Source organism: Podarcis vaucheri, assembly GCF_965113315.1.
Source record: "Podarcis vaucheri genome assembly, chromosome: 4".
NCBI lineage: Eukaryota > Metazoa > Chordata > Lepidosauria > Squamata > Lacertidae > Podarcis > Podarcis vaucheri.
The window spans coordinates 90,848,844-90,869,962 of NC_138762.1; positions in this window are offsets into that span (position 1 = coordinate 90,848,844).

Below are 21,119 nucleotides of genomic sequence, written 5' to 3' on the forward strand. Positions count from 1 at the left end.
AGCTATGACAAGAAATTTCGGAGGAAAGCTTCCCGGATCCCCTTAGCACGCTGGGATCAGATTGAGAGCGGTATCTGGTCAGTGGCGGTTGGCCCATACGTAGAGAAGAAACCAGCCGACCCATATCGGTCGGCCAGGAATGAGCAGAAAAAGGATTACAGGCGTCGCGTATGCTGGGAGTACAATAAAGGGTTGTGTCAAAGGCCATCTTGTAGATTCCCGCACGAATGTGAGAGATGCGCCGGGGCTCACCCCGCCACATCCTGCTTTAAAGGAGGGAGGCAGCCCTTTCGAGGAGGCCGGGGGTTCCATCAGCCCAGTCCCAGGGGAGCCCCCGCAGCCGGGAACAGGAGATGAGATAATCCTGGAATTGGCCTTCTCCCCTATTAAGCTTGCCCCCCTTTGTAACCTTTTGGCCTTTTACCCGGATAAAAATGCGGCATCCTATCTGCGAGAAGGGTTTTCCAGCGGGTTCCGAATTCCTATTGCAGGTTCGTTGATTTCGAAGGATTCACCAAACCAAAAATCAGTTAGGGAAAGGCCAGATGTTGCCGAACGCAAGATAGCCAAAGAAGTTAGCGCAGGCAGGGTAGCAGGCCCGTTTGACAGCCCTCCCATTCCAAACCTGCACATATCCCCGCTAGGTATTGTGCCCAAGAAAACCCCCGGGGAATTTAGACTCATTCACAACCTCTCTTACCCGAAAGGCGGATCAGTTAATGATGCCATCCCTCCTGAGCTATGCACGGTCAAGTATCCTTCCTTTGATCAGGCAGTTAAGCTAATTCGTAGTTTCGGACGCGGAGCTCTGTTGGCAAAGTGCGATATCGAATCGGCCTTCCGCCTTCTGCCAGTCCACCCCAGCGACTTTAGGTTGCTGGGTTTCAAATTTCAAGGAAAATATTACGTTGACAGGGCCATGCCAATGGGATGTTCAGTGGCCTGCTCGGCTTTTGAGGCCTTCAGCACATTCTTGGACTGGGCTCTGCGATTCAGGTCAAATTCCCCTGGGGTCACACATTACCTGGACGATTTTCTTTTCGTGGGCGGCCCCGACACGGATGAATGCGCATCCTTACTTAAGGCCTTTGCAGTCTTAGCCCGGGAGTTGGGGGTTCCACTTGCAGCAGAGAAAACGGAGGGACCCACCACACGACTCACTTACTTAGGCATCGAATTGGATACCGTGGCTCAGACATCACGCCTCCCTGTAGAAAAGATTGAAGCCCTTAGGAAATTAATTCAGGACACTCTCAAACTTAAGAAGATTACGCTTAGGCAGATTCAGTCGTTATTAGGCCACTTTAATTTCGCGTGCAGAGTGGTATCCCCCGGACGCCCCTTCTGTGCCCGCCTGAATAGATTGTCAATCGGTCTTAGACACCCGCTTCATCGGGTTCGCCTTCCAAGGTCGGTCAAGTTAGATCTCGAGGTGTGGATGGCCTTCTTAGCAAACTACAACGGGGTGTCGCTATGGCAGGACGTTCTGAACTTGTCTTCAGACTTCCAGGTACAATCAGACGCTGCCGGGTCCATCGGCTTCGGCCTGTACTTCAAAGGGCGTTGGTGTGCTCAGCGCTGGCCGACGGCCTGGTTAGGCCAGGCCATCACACGGGATCTCACCTTTCTCGAGTTCTTTCCCATAGTTGTGGCTGTTCACATTTGGACGGAGGAGTTCCGGGACCATCGTGTGTGTTTCAGGACCGACAACCTAGCGGTGGTGAACATTCTCGCCAGGCAGTCATCTCGGTCCGAGAGGGTTTCCTCTCTTTTGCGGGCCTTCGTCCTCCGTTGCCTTGAGTACAATATAATATTCTCAGCCAAATTTGTACCCGGAGCCAATAATGACATAGCCGATGCCTTGTCTCGATTCCAGATTCCTCGCTTCCGGTCGCTTGCACCTGGAGCACAACAGTTGCCCGAACCCTTTCCGGAGTACCTGTGGAACGTTGGAGACGCAAAGTGATACAGGGAGTATTAGCGTCCGTGGCACCTTCCACGCTCAGGTCATACAAGAAGGCCTGGAGCGATTTCATGGGTTTCAGGTTTAGGTTATCCGGGTTCTCATATAACGTACCTCCCAACACGGACGACGTTTTGCAGTATCTGTCGCATCTCGACGACCTGGGACGTGCCCCGAAAACATTGAAGATCCATGTAGCAGCCATCAGCTTCTTTTCAAAAGCTACATTTGCTCATGACCCGTGTAACGATTTCATGATACGTAGGGCTATCGAGGGTTGGAGCAGATTACAGCCTCCCAGGGATGAAGGCCGTAAGCCGATTTCTTACGGGTTGTTGTGTCAAATTCGCAAAAAACTCAGGTTAATCTGCTGGTCCAGGTTCGAAGCACGTCTTTTTTCTGCAGCATATGCTATCGCCTTCTTCGGCGCATTAAGGGTTGGGGAGGTGGTGTTTGAAGTTAGTGCGCGGGGTCCACACCGCGGACTCCTGTGCGAGGACGTGCAGCTTTCTAGCTCTTCCGTATCCGTGCTCATACGACAATCCAAGACAGATCAGGCAGGCAAGGGTGTCCTGGTCAAACTCTCAGCGTCAACACAGCAGGGCCCATGTCCGGTAAAGGACACTAGACGGTATCTCGACCTTAGGCCATCTGTCCCGGGTCCGTTTTTGATTCATGAGGATGGGTCTCCCATGTCGAGATACCAATTCACCAGAGTACTGCGCAAGGCGATCGAGTCCTGTGGACTATCTGCCCAAGAGTACGCTGCGCACTCCTTCAGGATTGGTGCCGCAACCACGGCAGCGCATTTAGGTCTACCGGCGGATAGGATCAAAGAAATGGGCCGGTGGAGATCCAATGCTTATAAGTCCTACATTCGCTAGTATGCGTCCAGTCGTCGGGCTCCACTGACCTGCCGTCTTTTCTGTCTTTACCCCTAGCTTTGCTCAGAAGAAACGTGTGGATCTGCGGCCACAGTATCGTTCATTGGGCCCGCGTACGTGCAGCAAGCTGCGGCCTGGCGCCTAACCTTGGCCTCCCAAATGATGTTCGAGTTTCCTGGTTTGCGAGAAGAGGCATGCGATGGGAGGAGCTTATGCCTTTGCTGCGGGAGAAAGTTGCCAACTTTGGCCCTCCCGATGCCATTGTGATACAGTTGGGAGAGAATGACTTAACCAATCGAAAGAGTGCGGACTTGTTGGGAAGCATAAAGAGAGACTTGAATGCATTGGCAGCCTTGTGCCCCAGAACGACGGTGTTCTGGTCTTCCTTCCTGAAAAGAATCGAGTGGCGCGGTGCGCAAAGTTGTTTGGCCATTGAGAGAACCAGGAAACTCGTAAATCGGGCGGTAGCCCGTTGGGTGTGTTTTATGAGTGGCCGTGTCATCCGGCATGATCGTATCCGCATTAGCGAACAAGCTCTATACCGGAACGATGGTGTTCATTTATCAGACTTGGGGAGCGACATTTGGCTAGCTAGTGTCAGCAAAAGCATCTGGGATTGGTTACAGCAGTGAGGGTATTGGCGGCGAGCCTTTAGCTCGAGTGGCGGTTAGGCATTGGAATAATGTGTTGTGGTGTGTCGAAGTGCTAGGTACGGCCATCGCCTATGCCTTCAATTCTGTAGGGGTATTCCGTTAAAGGAATCTGGGGGTCGTGTATTCCGTCCGATGCCTGCTTGGCGGGAGGCCTTGGCACGTCCCTCGGTGACAACAGGGGTGAGCCTATAGTCGGATTAGCATCGACAGGCTCCATCTACTGGTGAATAACCCACTTGCTTCGATCCAATGCCTAAGCCAATACCTTTTCCATTGCTGTAATCAATAAAGTTGTGGCCTTTTCTTGCCCATTAACCATATTTCACGCGTCCTAGTGTCTTTATTCCCCTACACGGGGGTCGGGTCCTCGAACCACAAAGACTCTCCTCCCTGAAAGAGAGGGGAGGGGTTGTGGTCGGGAGCCCGAGCTCCGCCTGGCAGGGGGGCGTAGCCCCCTGCCTCCTGCTCACCTGGCTGGCGCTCATGCCCCTTCGGTGGCCATCCAACCAGGTGCCGCGGAGGGGGCGTGTTCAGCAGCCTTTTTGCTGCAGCGCCAGCCTTTCTCCGGCCTCATTCCCTCGTCGTCGCCGCTGCGTGAAGTCACCCGCCCTCCACTCCCTTTAGTTAGGGCTTAGGTTCTTGGCCTTGCTATGGACCTTAGGTTGGTCGCCCTGGTTGCCTGGGGGGCCTGGTAGGAGTTTTTCCACTTAGCGCTAGGCTATTTGGTTTTTTCGCCTACCTCGTAGCAATCGTCACAACTTTTGTGGTATTGGTGGGTAGGTTAGGCATTGGAATAATGTGTTGTGGTGTGTCGAAGTGCTAGGTACGGCCATCGCCTATGCCTTCAATTCTGTAGGGGTATTCCGTTAAAGGAATCTGGGGGTCGTGTATTCCGTCCGATGCCTGCTTGGCGGGAGGCCTTGGCACGTCCCTCGGTGACAACAGGGGTGAGCCTATAGTCGGATTAGCATCGACAGGCTCCATCTACTGGTGAATAACCCACTTGCTTCGATCCAATGCCTAAGCCAATACCTTTTCCATTGCTGTAATCAATAAAGTTGTGGCCTTTTCTTGCCCATTAACCATATTTCACGCGTCCTAGTGTCTTTATTCCCCTACACGGGGGTCGGGTCCTCGAACCACAACACACCCCTAATACTAAACTGTTATAGTACAGTGCCATTATTAGCATTTGTATCCTGTTGTTGCAAACAGCAGGCAACTTACGCCTGTGCCCATTTTCCTTGTCTCTAATTGCTAAACCGACACATGCTACTAAACATGTAATTGGACAACAGTCGTTCAAAACAGTGTCGCTCTCTCAAGTCGCAACAGTCAACCACTGCTTTCTGCTGTTGTTGCTGCTCAGAACTTCTTCGACTGATTTCATCTTAAATGATCAGATCCGATCTTGCCATTGTGTGTATGTATGAAATAATGAAAAGATGGCTGCTATGGAAACCATTACAGAAACTGCTCAAGAATCACATTACTTCTTTTCTTCTTAGTTCTCTGATTCCACTTTTATGTCACTCCTGTCACTGTACTCTTTCACAGTGTACCTCTCAGAAGACTCCTTCTTTAATAGAACAAAACCCAAAGCAATTAACTGTTCAAATGTCTACATAGCATTTCCCCCATGTTTGCATTTTCTGTCACTTGATTCACTTTAATTTTCATCTGTTGTATAACAGAATTATGCCATATCTATGCCTATTCATTTTGAAAACCCACTTAATGATTTTGACACTACTGGCAATTTTTATCTAATTGTTTTAACTCTGCAGTGACCCTCCCTTTTCTTTTGAAAGGCAGGTGTTTTATGGGGGTGGAACATTATGTACATCAAATTCCGAGGGTGACTGAATTCTCAATCTTTCGACAAAGGAAGTATTTATTTAATACTTTAGTTTGCATTGTAGTCAGGGCTTTTCCCCCCAGTCAGAACTCACCAGAATTCACTTCTGGCACCTCTTGGGTGGATACCACTGTCATTGTAAGAGAACAAGCAAGATATTCATGGTGATTTCTGGCATGTCATTTTCTTTTTCTTTTGATACGCTTTTTATTAGTTTTCTTATTTACCAAACACACAATTTTTTTTAAACAAAAATAACAAAATAATAACAACAGAAAAAAACATACATGCATCCATAAATCCCTAAGTACTTACAAAGGAACTTATGCCACCATGTTCTTAATTCCCAATTCCTTATCTTCCCCAGTAGACTTCCGTCTTCCTCAAAACGGGTCTGTCTTATCTGTTTGTTAAACTGCTTCTTTAATTATTTCACCATTTCTTTTGTTATCTGAATACTAGTAAAATAGCACAGATTATAGCTAAACAGAAAGTTATCACATTTAAGCTTGAATTATATAATATATAATTACATATGCACCTAGCTATAATCTGCCTTATTAAGTCATCATCATCACTTTATTAGTGCTTGTATACACGTGGGTGTTGCTCACAGGCATATTATTGTCTGTTACAATAGTGACACTGTGTGCACAAACACCCAGAAAAGCATCACACAATACACACTTGCTGCTGTTGCGATTATAGCACACAGTCCCACTCACATTCTTAACAATCCATAATTGTCTCTGATCATGTGAGGAACATATGTGGTGCTGGCAGAAAAATCACATGATATCCTCATGTGTCAGAAATGGCTGAGGTGGCAGCAGAAATGTGTGTTTGGGATCTCACCCCACCGAATTTAAAAGACTGTTTCAGGCAGGAGTTGTGATACACAGCAGGAGTAGCTTCACCTCCTGTTCTGAGGCTGGCAGCACTAGTAATGGGAACAAATAGCAGTAGAGTGTCTTGGTTGAGTTCACAACTTTGTCATCTGTCTTCACTGAAGGAAGATTCCGGAGCACTTCACCACCAGAAGCCTCACCCAGAGAGTACCATTCTCTCTTTCTCCAGGAAGTGATAGAGGCAGAGACACCAAGCAGGAAAAGCAAGAGGTGCTCAAGGAAGAATGAGAATGAGAAGCTCCCCTCTTAAGCGCCCATCCCCAAGAAGCAGAAGCAGTTTAGGCAGATGACCAGAGAGGATTTGGAATAAAGACATAGAGGCCCATGAGACAGAAGTTTATAACACCTACACAAGTCAACTACAGTCATACCTCATGTTGTGTCCACTTCAGGTTACATGTTTTTGTGTTGCGTCCAATGGCAACCTGGAGGTACCGGAACGAGTTACTTCCGGGTTTTGCTGCTTGCGCATGCGCAGAAGCGCAGATGTGGCGCTTTGGCTTGCGTCAGTTCCATGTAACACGAGGTTCCACTGTATTCCAATCACTTCTGAATCATTGTCCACAAACATTAAGGCCACCATTCAGCTTTAAATGTATTTAGCACACACACAAACATGCCCTTGTCCTTCCTTTCCTCTCCCTCCCTCCCTCCCCTCCTTCCTTTGAAATTTAACTGATTTCTTGCCTGGGAACACAGATCTTGTCTGCTGTTTTCCAACCAATTTCCCACACAGGACTAGAGGAGAATGAATTCTTTTTAAACACCCAATAAACAGCCCTGCAACTGTTCTTTTGGAATTTGACAGAAAGGGTATTCACGCAAATTTCATCAAAGAGTTAAAACATTTTACACATCTCCCTCCCTTATATTCAATGTTTAAAGGTGTCTAGTACACACACAAAAAATCCCAGTCCTATCTGCCTGTAATTTGGAAGGCTTTATCAACACTGGTGGGGCTCCTAAGCCTGCAAATTTCATCCACTTTTCTTAAAAGGAAGAGGGGGAAATTATAGCCATTAAAAAAGAGAGAGATGATATGCCAATAGTGAGTAGGGGGAATGGAGTCTCAGACCATGAGTTAAACTGAGCAGCCTCCAAAGTAGTCTGGTCCCAGGTGATGTGTTTTCTGAACCACTGAATCAAAGTTCAAACAAAATCTTGTCATTGACATGCACCCCTATTGCATACATACATCTCCTCTATTGCATTCATGACAGTTCTAAATAATATGCTACAAATGTGAGAAATGCAAAACCCGCTTTTAAATCACTAAGGTTTGTATGTCAGGAAGACATTAATTTATCAGCCGATAGAATCTAGGAAAGTGAAATGCTCTTGCAGCATGCTGTAATTGTAAAAAATGTTACCTCCTTTACTATAGCATTGTAGTTCTAAGTATATTAATGATTCAGTAACAGTATCCATCAAATTGTCACCATTCTGTAATTTTCAATTTTACCAGGGTAGCCTGCTTTTACTACAAAATGGAAATAAAAAGCTTTTAACGGTTCATAATGCCGGTGGAAGAGCTGCCAATGATTGCAGACAGAATAAAATGCAGGCAAGTCAAGCTTTTCAAAATGTTTTCAAGGTTAAATTAATGACAAATGATTCTCCCTCTTTTGTTGGCTGATAACCATTTTATCTGTGACTAATAATTGTAGAAAATGGAGTTCAAAAACATATGTGATTCAAGTACAATTGTAGAAAAATGCAGTTCAAATACGTTAATACCAAGCTGGGCTTGCTGTATGTACCTATCTGGCTTACTGTGAATGTTGATATGTTTATTCTTTTTAATTCATTTATTTTGTTGGAACTTCAATTCAAGGGTGAGGAACCTCAAGCCCAGGCTCCAAATATTGAAGCCCAGCCCTCCAGACTTCTCTGTCTGCCCCAGTCCATTCTCCCTCCCCAGCCCCACCATTTCTTCCCCTTCCTCTCATTGACCCTGCTTCACGACCTCCTGAAATGTGCGGTTAAAGTAATTCTTTCTTACCTAGATGGAGGAAAGAAAGCAGTTTGCTTTGCTCTCTTTTGCCTTCAGCCACCACTGGCAGGTAGAGTCGCCAGGCCAGGAGCATCCAAGATCTCTGGATTTCAGAGCCCAAACCTGAGACCTAGGGATGACTCTGATTATGTTAGCAGCGGGGAACTGTGAACCATTACATGGATGAAGAGGACATTACATGTGTTAATATTTGTACTATATTTGTTAGAAAATGTATTTTACAAATAATAAAGTGCAGTGGGGGGGGGAGAGAACCTATGTAATGTACTGTAACAGCTGCAAATCTTGTGACTCCAATGAAGGTCACAGAAACACTGAATCATTGCTTAGTTGATTGGTTAACTCCCTTTAGAAGTGAACATGTGTGTCTCTTAGGTAGTGATAGGAGGAGGTTGGCTGGTTGCTTCGCTAAGTGTGGAAACTCCAAGAACGAGCTGCCCGGAGGAGTTGGTGAGAAGAGACAAGTTATAATTAATGGACTGCTTCAAAGGAGCTTTAGACGTAGGAAGCAAGAAGACCCTTTCTTGGGCTCAGGAGAGTGAAATGAATTGCATTGGACTTACAGTATAAAAATAATACTGCTTGCTAATAGTTGCCATCCTGAAAGTAGAGAGTCATCTTCGAAGTCTTGTGTGTGGAGTGTATTTCATCACTAGGGCTTTGAGGGTGAAACCGATGCATCACTCTGCATAACTCAGAAAAATAGTCAGCAGCATGGACATATCAAAAGAGACAGAGAGACACAACTAGCTGATTATCCACATTAAATTACAGTGTGTCTGAGACCCTTGTCATGTGTGATTGTCAAGTGCTAAAGGATGATTGAACTCTCTCTCTCTCTCTCTCTCTCTCTCTCTCTCTCTCTCTCTCTCCCCACATGCACACATGGACACATATACTTCCACTCTTCAGTGAGCCAATATTTTTAGTAAGCATCCAAGGACTGATCATCCAAGCGAATTAACCCAGTGTTCCATCCAAATCTTGCCTATAGAAGCATTTTGAGGGGGGCAGGATGAAGCTTCCTGCTGATGTCAAACTTCTGAGGGAAAGCCAAGGAGTGGTTGTTATGAAGCCAGTTAACTGTACATAAATGTGTATGGGTTTTGACATATCCATAAGTGAAGCAGCTCATTTCACACAGAGCTTTCACAAGTATCTGGCCTGTGAAATCAAGCCTTAAGTACGTTGTGAGGATCAACCAGTATCAGGAGCTACAAAGCTAGAGACTCTCAGTTTTGGGTTAGTAATCCCATGTGGTGAGCCACTGAACAATGTTCTGCAGCACCTGCCTAGGTGTCTTAGAATTCTCTGTCCCTGGACTGATCCCGCCCAGCCAGACTGGCCATTGGACCTTCCTAGACAGGAAGGGTTGTAAGAGGGCTTCTTGTTCCACTTACGTCATGCTACAGCAGCAAAATCTTCCTTAGCTCAGATGAGTTCTTGTATTCCTTGTTTGTCTTTCACTCCCAACCAGCTTGGCCCTTGTGTCTTCCTCCTGTTTTGTCATTTGGTTCTGAATTACTCTTTAGTCCCAACCACCACCTTCACTTCATAGGTTTAAGGATTCCCAGCTCTCCTCAGACTGACATGGCCCAGCTCTGATAGTCATAAACAGTGATATTTTTTTTTACAGAAAAAGAGGTGCCAGAACTCACAACGAACTCCTCCCTTGCTCTCTTATAATGGGAATGGCATCCACCTGTGAGGTGCCAGTACTGAGTTCCGTCAGGTTCCGGCAAAAACAGCAAGACCCCTGGTCATAAAGCTCATGTATGTAATCACAGTTTTTCAGCAGAGAAGATGTAAATGCTCACAAAAAGCCCATCCACTTAACAGTGTGCCAGTGAAACAGATATGTTGTTGTTTAGTCACTTACTCATGTCCGATTCTTCGTGACCCCATGGACCAGAGCACGCCAGGTACTCCTGTCTTCCACTGCTTCCCGCAGTTTGGTCAAACTCATGCTGGTAGCTTCGAGAACACTATCCAACCCTCTCATCCTCTGTCGTCCCCTTCTCCTTGTGCCCTCCATCTTTCCCAACATCAGGGTCTTTTCTAGGGAGTCTTCTCTTCTCATAAGGTGGCCAAAGTATTGGAGCCTCAGCTTCACGATCTGTCCTTCCAGTGAGCACTCAGGGCTGATTTCCTTCAGAATGGATAGGTTTGATCTTCTTGCAGTCCATGGGACTCTCAAGAGTCTCCTCTAGCACCATAATTCAAAAGCAGCAACAGATATAATCAGGCCTAATTGTGCGTTTTAATATGACTGTGTCTACTGCAGATTTTCTGGAAATTTTCTTCCATACAAACCTACTGATGGGGAAAAGTTTACAGGTTTCAGGATATTATGTATCACCTTAAAGAAAACTGTAACAGAATATATTCAGTATGTAGCTGATTATTTTTTATAAAAAAACACACAAAACACCACACAAATCTCTTTTTACTCACAGTTTTGTTTCTTCGTGATGACACACAGTCAAAACAAATGTGTGTCACTTTTCATTTCCTTCCTGAGATGAGTGGTTAATTCATTATTTATTGTAAATTGACATATGTGTATAATGAACAGCAGATGTTTGTGAAAAAACCTGCATTTTAAACTATCTGCCAAGTAAAGAAAAACAGGAAATGAAATTTTAATAGAGCAATTATGAATCCGTAGTCCTGAATAGGGAAGATAATGACAAAACAATCTTGACTATGAATTATATTGGAGTAATTTGTTACATATAGCCCCTTCTTAGCTCTTTGCTGAACATATTGGTGGAAGCAATAGAAGGGACCCTACCAGATGACCTGTTTATTTAAAATTCACCCTTATTTGCTTGCTCAAAGGTTACACAGAGGTTGGATTATATTCAGTCTTTCTCCTGCATTTCTCCTGATTCCCTTGTTTGGTGTTTATACCTCTTCCCTTAAATCATTCCTCCACCCCACACTTTTCAATGCATTACTCTATCACTTTAAACTTCCCAAAGTCTAATTCTTTTTAAAAGCTCTTTCATTCAACTTAAACGCAGAAATTTTAAGTTTCAGTAATGTTTCATTTATTTATTTTTTAAGGTATCTAGTGTGATCATTATACAGTGCAAAACCTGTGGAATGATTAAAGTAGCTGAAACAAAAATTGTTGGGCTAAAGAGTCCCATTGAGATATTTGTTGATTGTACCCATGAAGGGTCATGCATCCTTTCCACTAGCTCAGGGGTCTGCAACCCGCGGCTCCGGAGCCGCATGTGGCTCTTTTACACCTTTGCCGCAGCTCCGGGGCGGATACTAGTGAGGGGAGGAGGCGCATTGTGCGCCCCGACACTCCCCACCGTGGCGGGCGCTGTACTGGCTGTGACGTCGCATGGGGGCGGTGCGTGCGTTAGTCACACACCGTCCCAACGTCACGTTCCCGCCCGCCCATTACATTGTAAGGGGCATGTACGCTGGTCACTGCATTGAAAGGGGGCATGTACGCTGGTCACTGTTTTGAAGGGGAGTGAAGAACACACACACACACAAAGGTAGCTTGTTAATTTAACGTTTATTTCTATGAGGAGGAGTAATTCTGAGCGGTCAAACAAAGAAATAATAAAAAAGTGACAAAAAAGTTATTTTTATAATGACGAGTTTTGTGGCTCCCAGTTTTTTTTTTCTCGGAAACGGGTCCAAGTGGCTCTTTTTATCTTAAAGGTTGCAGACCCCTGCACTAGCTGGACCTTTGCTGCCCCTGCCTTCAAGCAATGAGCAGGAATATCTGAAGGACAATTGTAAGTGCATTTGGCCGAATGCACCTTGAGTCCTCCTTGCGGCTGGGCACCAATTAGAACAGCCTTTCTCAACCTGTGGGTCCCCAAGATGTTGTTGAACCAGAACTCCCATCACCCCTAGCTAGCAAGGCCAGAGCTCAGGGATGATGGGAGTTGTATTCCAACAACATCTGGGGACCCACAAGTTGCGAACCACTGAATTAGAAGGAGGCCAGTAAAGAAATGGTGCATTCCAACATGAGGAATGTTGCATTAGTTTACAACATGGTGGCATGTCCTGTTAATTCACAGCAGTGGGTGTGTGAGCGACACATCAACAGACACCATCAGGCAACATCCCTACTCTTCTCCCCAATCCTTTTTGCACCTGTGTGCTTCTATTTCCTCATGTTTCACTCCTGAAAACATGAAGGAATCACAGTATGTCTGTGTGCCCCAAATTTTGTTGCTTTGCTCCTGTGATTTCTGGGGTTAAGAGGGCTTCAAATGGAACTTTTCATGGAATCAATTAACACAGAAATGAGTGCTGAGCATTCGCTATATTTCATTAGTTTTCTGAAAGTGGCTATGTAAAAATATAATGTGGAAATTAACAGGAAATTGTCTGGGAAAATGAAGCAAACTGCTGTGTGAATGCAGCCATAATCCCCTCCATGGATATATATTTTATGAATGCCTAAATAGTGCTGTATTGTGTTTTTAATATTTGATTGGGAGCCGCTCAGAGTGGCTGGGGCAACCCAGGCAGATGGACGGGGTATAAATAAATAAATTGTTGTTGTTGTTATTTAAATAGGGCTAAATTCTATTACATGATAAGTGAGGATTCCTAGGTAAGATCCTCCCTCTATTGTGTGGGCAGGTAATCCCTCCCCTACTTGGCCTGGTCTCCTTGGCAACGCTTCCCCCAGGTGGGATTGGACAACTGACTGAGGTAGGCGGAGACCTCCAGGTATCCCACCTGAGGGAAGGCAAAGCCAAGCCTATGCTGCTGGAGCCGCTCCAGATCTAGGGGCTGTACGCGTCCACGCAAAGGGCGCCCCCCGTTTTAAGCGGGGAGCGGTCAATACGCACAAACACACACAAACCCTTATATCTTGCAGCATCAGGTCAGTATCCTTCTGGAGGCACTGTTCCTATAGAACTTCAAGAGGAGAAGAAAAAGAAAACTACGGTATAACTTTTATGGCCACATAATAATATTTGTAATTATGCAAAGTATTATAATGATAAGCTAATCTCATGCTTTAGGGAACCAAATGATTATCTGCAGAGAGCTGCTGCAGATTGTTTCCTTTCCCTAAGACATCACTATGAGCGTTATATATTTTTAATCCCCACCTCCTTTGCAGGAGAAGATCGTTCCTCCAGTCCACTTCCTCTGCATTTCAGTCATGCAACACTGGCATTAGCAGATGAGGGGTAAGAAGGGAGCATTATTCCAATGCTCAGTGCAAAGATTCTGAAATAGTTGTCAGAGTAACAGTGCAATCCTATTCATGGCTACTCAAAAGTAAGTCCCATTAGGTTCAGTGGGGCTTACTTCCTGGTACGTAGGTATAAGGTTTTAATCTAAATTTCTCAAAAGTGGTATTTCTCAAAAGTGTTTGTGTGGGGAGGGGGTATTGGATTGTTATGGTTTTTATTTTGATTATGCATTTTGTGGATGTATATTTGATTTTATTCTGTGAGCCTCCCTGAGACCTTCAGGTATAGGGCGGTATATAAATAATAATAATAATAATAATAATAATAATAATAATAATAATAGGTGGTGACAGCTGCATAGGAGCCAACTCCTAGGGGACGAGGCCCCTTTGGCCCCCCAATACAGTATTCAAGGGGGGGCAGCGGGTCCTAAAGTTGATAGGCGTTGCTATTCAAATGATGTGTGTGCACTGCATCTTGCGATCGATTGTGTTGGGTGGGACTCACTAGCGGAGGAAGAGGAGTGTGTGAGGTGTGCACCGCCCCCGGAAGTGTGATCCCGACAGGGTGCCATCACAGCTGCCCCCCGCCTGTGCTGGGCACCCTGCCCCCGCAGGCGGTGTGCCCCGCCCCCAGGACACGCACCAGCCCCGCCCCGCCTGCTCTCCGCCCCCCAGTGCCCGAGCATGAAGCACCACCATTGGTGGGACTTACCTGCCCCCCCCCAGTATTCTATTCAAGTTGGCAACCCTGGGCAGCAATGCTTTTCAGGTAAGAGCCAAAAAAAGGTCTGCTCATCACCAGACATTTTAAATTTTGCACACTGACACAGTGATGCAACGAAGAACATTAGGGGGCATGAAGGATTTTGTGTGTGGGCTTTTTAAACGACAACAACAGGAACAACACTGACTTGCAGCAGTTCGCCATGAGGAGAAGGAGTAGCCCGGGCAGCCATCACTGCTAAGAGACATGTCTCCCCACCCTGAAACTACCTGAAAATGCCAGACGTTGAAGCTAAAATGTGAGAAGTTGGTGCCAAACAATAGGCAAGAATCCTTGATAGGGAGGTGGCCTGCTCCTACTCTGCAATGTGCAACCGCTGGAGATTGTTAGGTTTTTTATGGGTCACAACCCCATTTTAAAGAAGACATTCCCTCACACAAACTGAATGTGCTCTGCATAGATCATGCTCCATAATCCTGTACAATAGGGATTGGAAATTACTGGTCCTCTAGATTCTGTTGGAGTTCAACTCCTCTCATCAGCTATCATTGGCTACGCTGCCTGGGACTGACCATGCTCCAGTCCAAGCACATCGGAAGGGGATCTGATTCTGTCCTCTCTGGTTTATAACATGCTATCAAAGGTGTTCATAGACAGGTGAGTCGATATGGAAGTTTTTCCATGTGGGGAAATATTTCATGTTCACATTCTAAACAGGGATATTTTATCACTACAGGTGTTTGAGGTTTTTGGTTTTGGTTTTAAGTTTCACAGAACATTTTTGAATTGTTAAGTGGTAGTGTGAATTGCCCCCATTTCAAATGTTGTCAGTGAAAAGGGACACAAGTTTAATTTAAGCACCAGGACAACAACTATGAAGTCAAATATTTCCCTACAGCACTGCCCAGGATGTGATGCATAAGAGGAAGTCAATATTAAATTACAAATGTGTCAATAATTCACAAGCAGGGAGACCACAAAACTGAAGGGAGTTATCACTTGATATTATTAAACCACTATTTCAAAATACCTTTATATTTTCCTAAATATCATTCTTGTAATAGGTGGATATTTTATATAAATCTTCTATATGCTTCATGTTTAAAAGAAACCTTTGATAATCATTCCATCCAGCATGTATACAGCACTTCAGTGATGTATTTGTAACCTCCCATATGCAGTGGTACCTTGCTTCTCAAGCTTAATACGTTCCAGAAATCTGTTCCAAAACCAAAGTGTTCCAAAACCAAGGCACACTTTCCCATAGAAAGTAATGCAAAATGAATTTTGAATTTTAAAAGCAACCCTGAAACAGTAATTTAACATGGATTTTACTATCTAACAATACCACTGATCCATAAAATGAAAGAAATAAACAGTGTACTGCAGTCACACAATCAATCAGTAGCTGAACTGGGTTCCACACAGTCACACACACACAAAGAGCCACAAAAACACGAAATAAATAGCAAAAACAGACAGACCTCAGTGTAACACTCAAAACGGAAGTGTGGCACTCAAATCGGAAGCTTAACACTCACAATGGAGCATGCTTGGCTTCCAAAAAGAGTTAGCAAACCGAACACTTACTTCTGGGTTTGCAGTGTTTGGGTTCCAAGTTGTTTGAGTACCAAGGTACCACTGTAAATGATATCACTTGACTCCATTTTTTTTAAAGTGCCTTATTTGGTCTCTGCATGATCTGGTTAGGCACAAATTATGTAGATCTGACATGTCTGACCATCAATTACATTATGAACAAAACCCTGTGTCGTCATAGTTCCAGACTGAACCACTGTAGATGGGCAATATACAGTCAAGACGGAGACGCAGACAAAATGCAAACTTTGGGAGAAAGTGGAGGTGAGCTGGCAACACTGTTTCGCTAAAGAAATATTTAAATTATTTCTTATCAAAAGAAGAAAAATCATGCTTGCTCCACACCAGAGTTAAAGCTATCTCATTTTGGCTCAAGCTCCACAAAATCAGAAAATTGGTATTCAGTTTTTATTCATTCAACAGTTAGTTCCAGGGCAGTGTACAAAAATATAGTTAAATTAATTCGAACCATTAAAAACTTGAATTGATATTTGGAAAAACCCCAACATTAGCTTAACACAATCAAAACCAGCTCTAATACATCTGACCAAGAACAACACCAAAGACCCCAAAGAAATGGGAACTCAGTAATGAAGGTGACAACCAAACCTCCTGAGAGAGGAAAGGTGGGGTGCTACCCCCAAGAAGATCTTGCCCCATGTCACCACACAATGGGTTTCTCTGTCAACAAGACCATGAACACACACAGCGCAATCTATTCTCAAACTTAGTTGCTTGAATCTCTCCTATATGGAGTTGGAGAAATGAATTTTATTTCAATTTGTTCCTAGATTTTAATTCATTTCTAGAAAAAAAGAAAAAAAGAAAGAAAAAGAAAGAGAAAAGGAAAATGAGATGAAGGATCCTGAGTTTAATTTATTTACAATATTTTTACAAATGATTTCATACTCCTAGATCTCATGGCCTGGGAGACCCACTTCCTTCCTACGTTGGCAGTGTTTTGATTCCATCTTGAGATGGCTGAATTCCAGCAGGTCAGTGATTTGAGAGATGCTTAATTGTCTGTTATCTTCATTCATTTTATATTGTTTCACCTGCTGTGTTGCTTCACTATTTTAAAATTATTGCTATTGTGTTTGTTTTTAATTGCTTCGCTTCTAAGGTGTGTTGGGAAACTCATGTCATTATGATTGTTGAAAATGGAATAATAAACTCTATAACCTTGTGTGAATGTTCTCAAGATATATGCCCCAGAAGCACGGCTTTTTTTCACAGCAAGAACTCACTGGGACTCACTTCTGGCACCTCTCAGGTGGGTGTGATTGCCATTCAAAGAAAATGAAGCAATTAAAGTTTTGGGTGAATTTTGGGACTTCTTTTTTAAAGCAAAATAGCACTGCCCAGATCTATGCCAGAAAATGTAATGCACGAAGCAGCCTAAGAGGTGGAAACGATGGTTACAAATAACATTTTGATGTAGCCACCAGGCATTTTCACAATTTGGGATTGAAAAATCTGCCCATTTCTTTTTTCTCCATTTCTCATTTTTCCAATCTTAAATATTTTCACATCAGTTTGTGATTTTTTTAAAAAAAAGTCACAAAAGCTCAGCAACATTTGAGTATGAATTTATCTTCATTATAAATATTTGTATACAATTTTGTGTTATTTTCTTGAATATATGCTTGTTTATGTGCAGTTTAGTATATTGATTTTTGTACACATCACTCATCTGGAGAACTGCTCTGCAAAATTTAGAGAAGTGTGAATCTTGAAGGATATCTGTGTTTCAGTTCATGAATTGCTGTGGAAAGTCTGAATTAGTCTGAATCTTTAAATGAGATCTGAAGTGAATTTCTTTCCTATCCTTATCTGCACTAAGATAAAACCCCACAATACTTTGGAATTCCCTCTCTAGAGAAGCTAGACTGGCTCCCTCCTTGCTATCCTTGTGGTGAAAGAATTTCTTCTTCCAACAAGCCTTTGAAAATTGACTGCTTTTAATCAAAGAGTTGATGCCATTCTGTTTTTATTGTAATTATTGGTGTTTTATAAATATATTATATATGTATATACAGTGGTACTTCGGGTTAAGTACTTAAGTCATTCCGGAGGTCTGTTCTTAACCTGAAACTGTTCTTAACCTGAAGAGCCACTTTAGCAATGGGGCCTCCTGCTGCCGCCGCACCGCCAGAGCACAATTTCTGTTCTCATCCTGAAGCAAAGTTCTTAACCCGAGGTACTGTTTCTGGGTTAGTGGAGTCTGTAACCTGAAGCGTATGTAACCTGAAGCGTATGTAACCCGAGGTACCACTGTAGTTTTAATTCTATCAACATTTAATTGTATTTTAATGATAGATTTTTTATATGTTTTTAGCAGTTCTTGATTTTATCTGTAAGCTGTCTTTAAAAAAAACAAAAAAACATTTATTCACAAGTTACAATATAGCTTCATCCACTGGCACAACATCACAGAATGATCACTCCAATCCTCAAATCCAACCCACTGCCATTTTGGCTCGCCGGACACACTCAACAGAAACCCAACTACTTATCTGTAAGCTGTCTTGACTGCCATCAGGGAAAAGTGGGGTATAAATAAATTATAATGTTGATGATGAGTCTTAACTTCCCACAAGAAATCCTGGAAATGTTTGGTGCAGGTGCTGACAATTTGTTGAGACGGCAGGGACATGAGAAATAAAGGTCTGCTAGAAGGATCTTGACACCACCTTCATCCTGAAAAATGCTGATTTTCATACACTGACACAAGCCAAGAGAAAAATTTGGCATCTTGGGATGCAACAATGGAACCACATGATATTAACAAAGGAGGATAGACTATGATGTGAAATGTCTGACCCATCACAGATTGCTGGTTTGAGGAAAAAATACCTCAAGTGGTGAAGGAAGAAAGCAGAGGTTATATCCAAGGGCAGGAAGATGATGTTCTTTGTTGATGTAGATGATGATCCCATTCCCTCCAAGAAAGAGTAGAAGACTGAATGAGAATGCAGAGATTTCCATGAAAGACAAGGTTATGGTCCACAGTGCCCTATCTTGCAAAATAGAGGGCAACATTTAATAATCACCCACTGTTTGAGTAAAATGGCAGAAAACAACCTTTCAACCAAAGAATAAAAGAGCCTGGGAAGAGTGAAGTCCTTGTTGGTTGGATATGCTTGAAGGCCCAAGTTTTCATGGTCTTGAGACTTACCTCTCTTTCAGAGGCAGAACAAAGGTTATATTGCTAAGTTTCAAAATCGATGGAGGTTTAAAACACTGGCATAAAAGGGCAGTATGAAACTCTGCATTAACTCCTTTAGGTGGCTGTGTTTCCTGAAAGAATAGTAAGCCTTGTAATGTTGCAGTCTCTGAGAGATCTCCTATGTAAAGAATCTGTGCAAGGCCAAAATACGCTCTCCTCTTTCACAGGGCCATTTTTAAAGACTCTGAGTATGAACTTAGGAAAAAGAAATCTAATAGGTTTTTGGAGGTTTACTGACATTCATTCATGTTAGAAGAGAATGTCTCAGTCTTCAGAGAAGCACTCAGCAGCAGTCCAGCAACAAAGGATGGCTGAATGGCAATGATCTTACCAATAGTTCCCACTGGTAATAGTATGGTCCAATGGGACTGATACTAGCAGCCAGTTCTCACTGGGCCATTCTGTTGCAAGTGGGGAATTCTGCTGCAGATCAGGACATCATTAGGGATCATTTTGAATGTTGATGTGAACATTACGGGTGGAACTTGTTACTATAATGGCACACCCCATCTATGGTTCAATCTACTGTGGTTTCTGCTATTCAAAAAACACTTAGCCAAGTTTCCACTTTTTGCTGTTTGTTGGAGACATCCAGCTTTTAACTACTATGAATTATTACTGTGTTTGTTTTTCATGTGGATCTATGGCTTCCCCTATGAAAGTTGAATGATCTTTATTGTATCCCCAAGAATGTGTGTGGGAGATAATCTCCCCCATGACCGTTGGACCATGCTGGGGCAGTGACATTTATTCCATTCCATTCTTTTTGTGGATCAGTGCTCCCCGCCCTGGCACTTTGAGTTCCTATTGTACCCATTCCAAAAGAGTAAAGTCTGCCATTGCAGGAGACCCACTGTAGGAGAACAACTGCAGTCATCATTCTGAAATTTGACAGGCATCACTCTCTCAGAATGGTTAACTACAAATTGTATTCATTTCTGGCATGAAAATCCCTGGATGTTATCTGCTTACCATCTGACAAATTCTATCCCCTCTGGAGAGGCAGCTAGCCTTCAAATTTCATCCACTTTTGTAAGAAGAGTGATGGGAAAGATAGCCACTTTTACACTCCCTGTTATAGCCAGTTGGTGGAAAGCAGTTTCATTTTAACACATCTAATTTAGTCCTGAATAATGAGTCCAATTGTAAAGACACAGAGAGGCTCTGAAACAGATTGGGCTGCTTCCCAAAGTTACAGGCACAGGATGACTCTTGGTTGGCGTACAGCCCTAATTTCACCGCTAGACATAAAAGGGGTGAAATTAACAATGGTTTGGGTAAGCTGTGACTACAAAGTAAAACTAAGAAAAGCAGTTTTGACACAGTCATAGCAGAAATAATCCTTCCAGTGATGGGGGGGGGGCTGGGTGAGGGATGAGAGGAAGATTAGATGACATCCACATGAGTCATGACCTCAGAATTATTATTGCACATGTGCCTGCCTTTCAATCGCCGTTCCATGATAATTGCTCTGGTGGCTATATAGTGAAGTCATAATATGCAATTGCAATACCAATGGGACATATTCACTAGGTAGCTGGGGGGAGGGATCTATGAATGACTCCTTTTTGAACGCAGGGCATAAGTCTGAGACATTATAAAGCTTTAGAAACCAACAGGCATTAGGCAGTTTTGTACCAAGTTTTTGTACCTCATTAAAAATAAGAAGATTGGCACAGAAGCAAGTCAGTTTAAAGGTGCAGTGGGATGCATTGTGCACAAAATAGCTTGGAAGGGTGGGGGGGTGTTTCTGTGTTGTCATCCCCCCACCCCCGCAAGCTCTGCTTTCACTTTTAATGAGAAGCTGTCTGACAGGGGGGAAATGTCAACAAGAAAAATTTGACCAATGATGTGTACTAATAAGTTAGAATCCTGGGAGGATCTCTAGGGAAATTATCACATGACAAAGAACTTTAAATCTTGAGATTATGGTGGGTATTTCAGGATAGCTTGCATGTTATTGGTATCCATGGACCAATTATTCAGTTTGGGAGCTGATGTTTCAGCCATATGGCCTTTCAGCTGGTTCTAATCAAATAAATATGTCTGTATACTAGTTGTTCATCAAGCCTAGAGCTGATGGGGGAATCCAA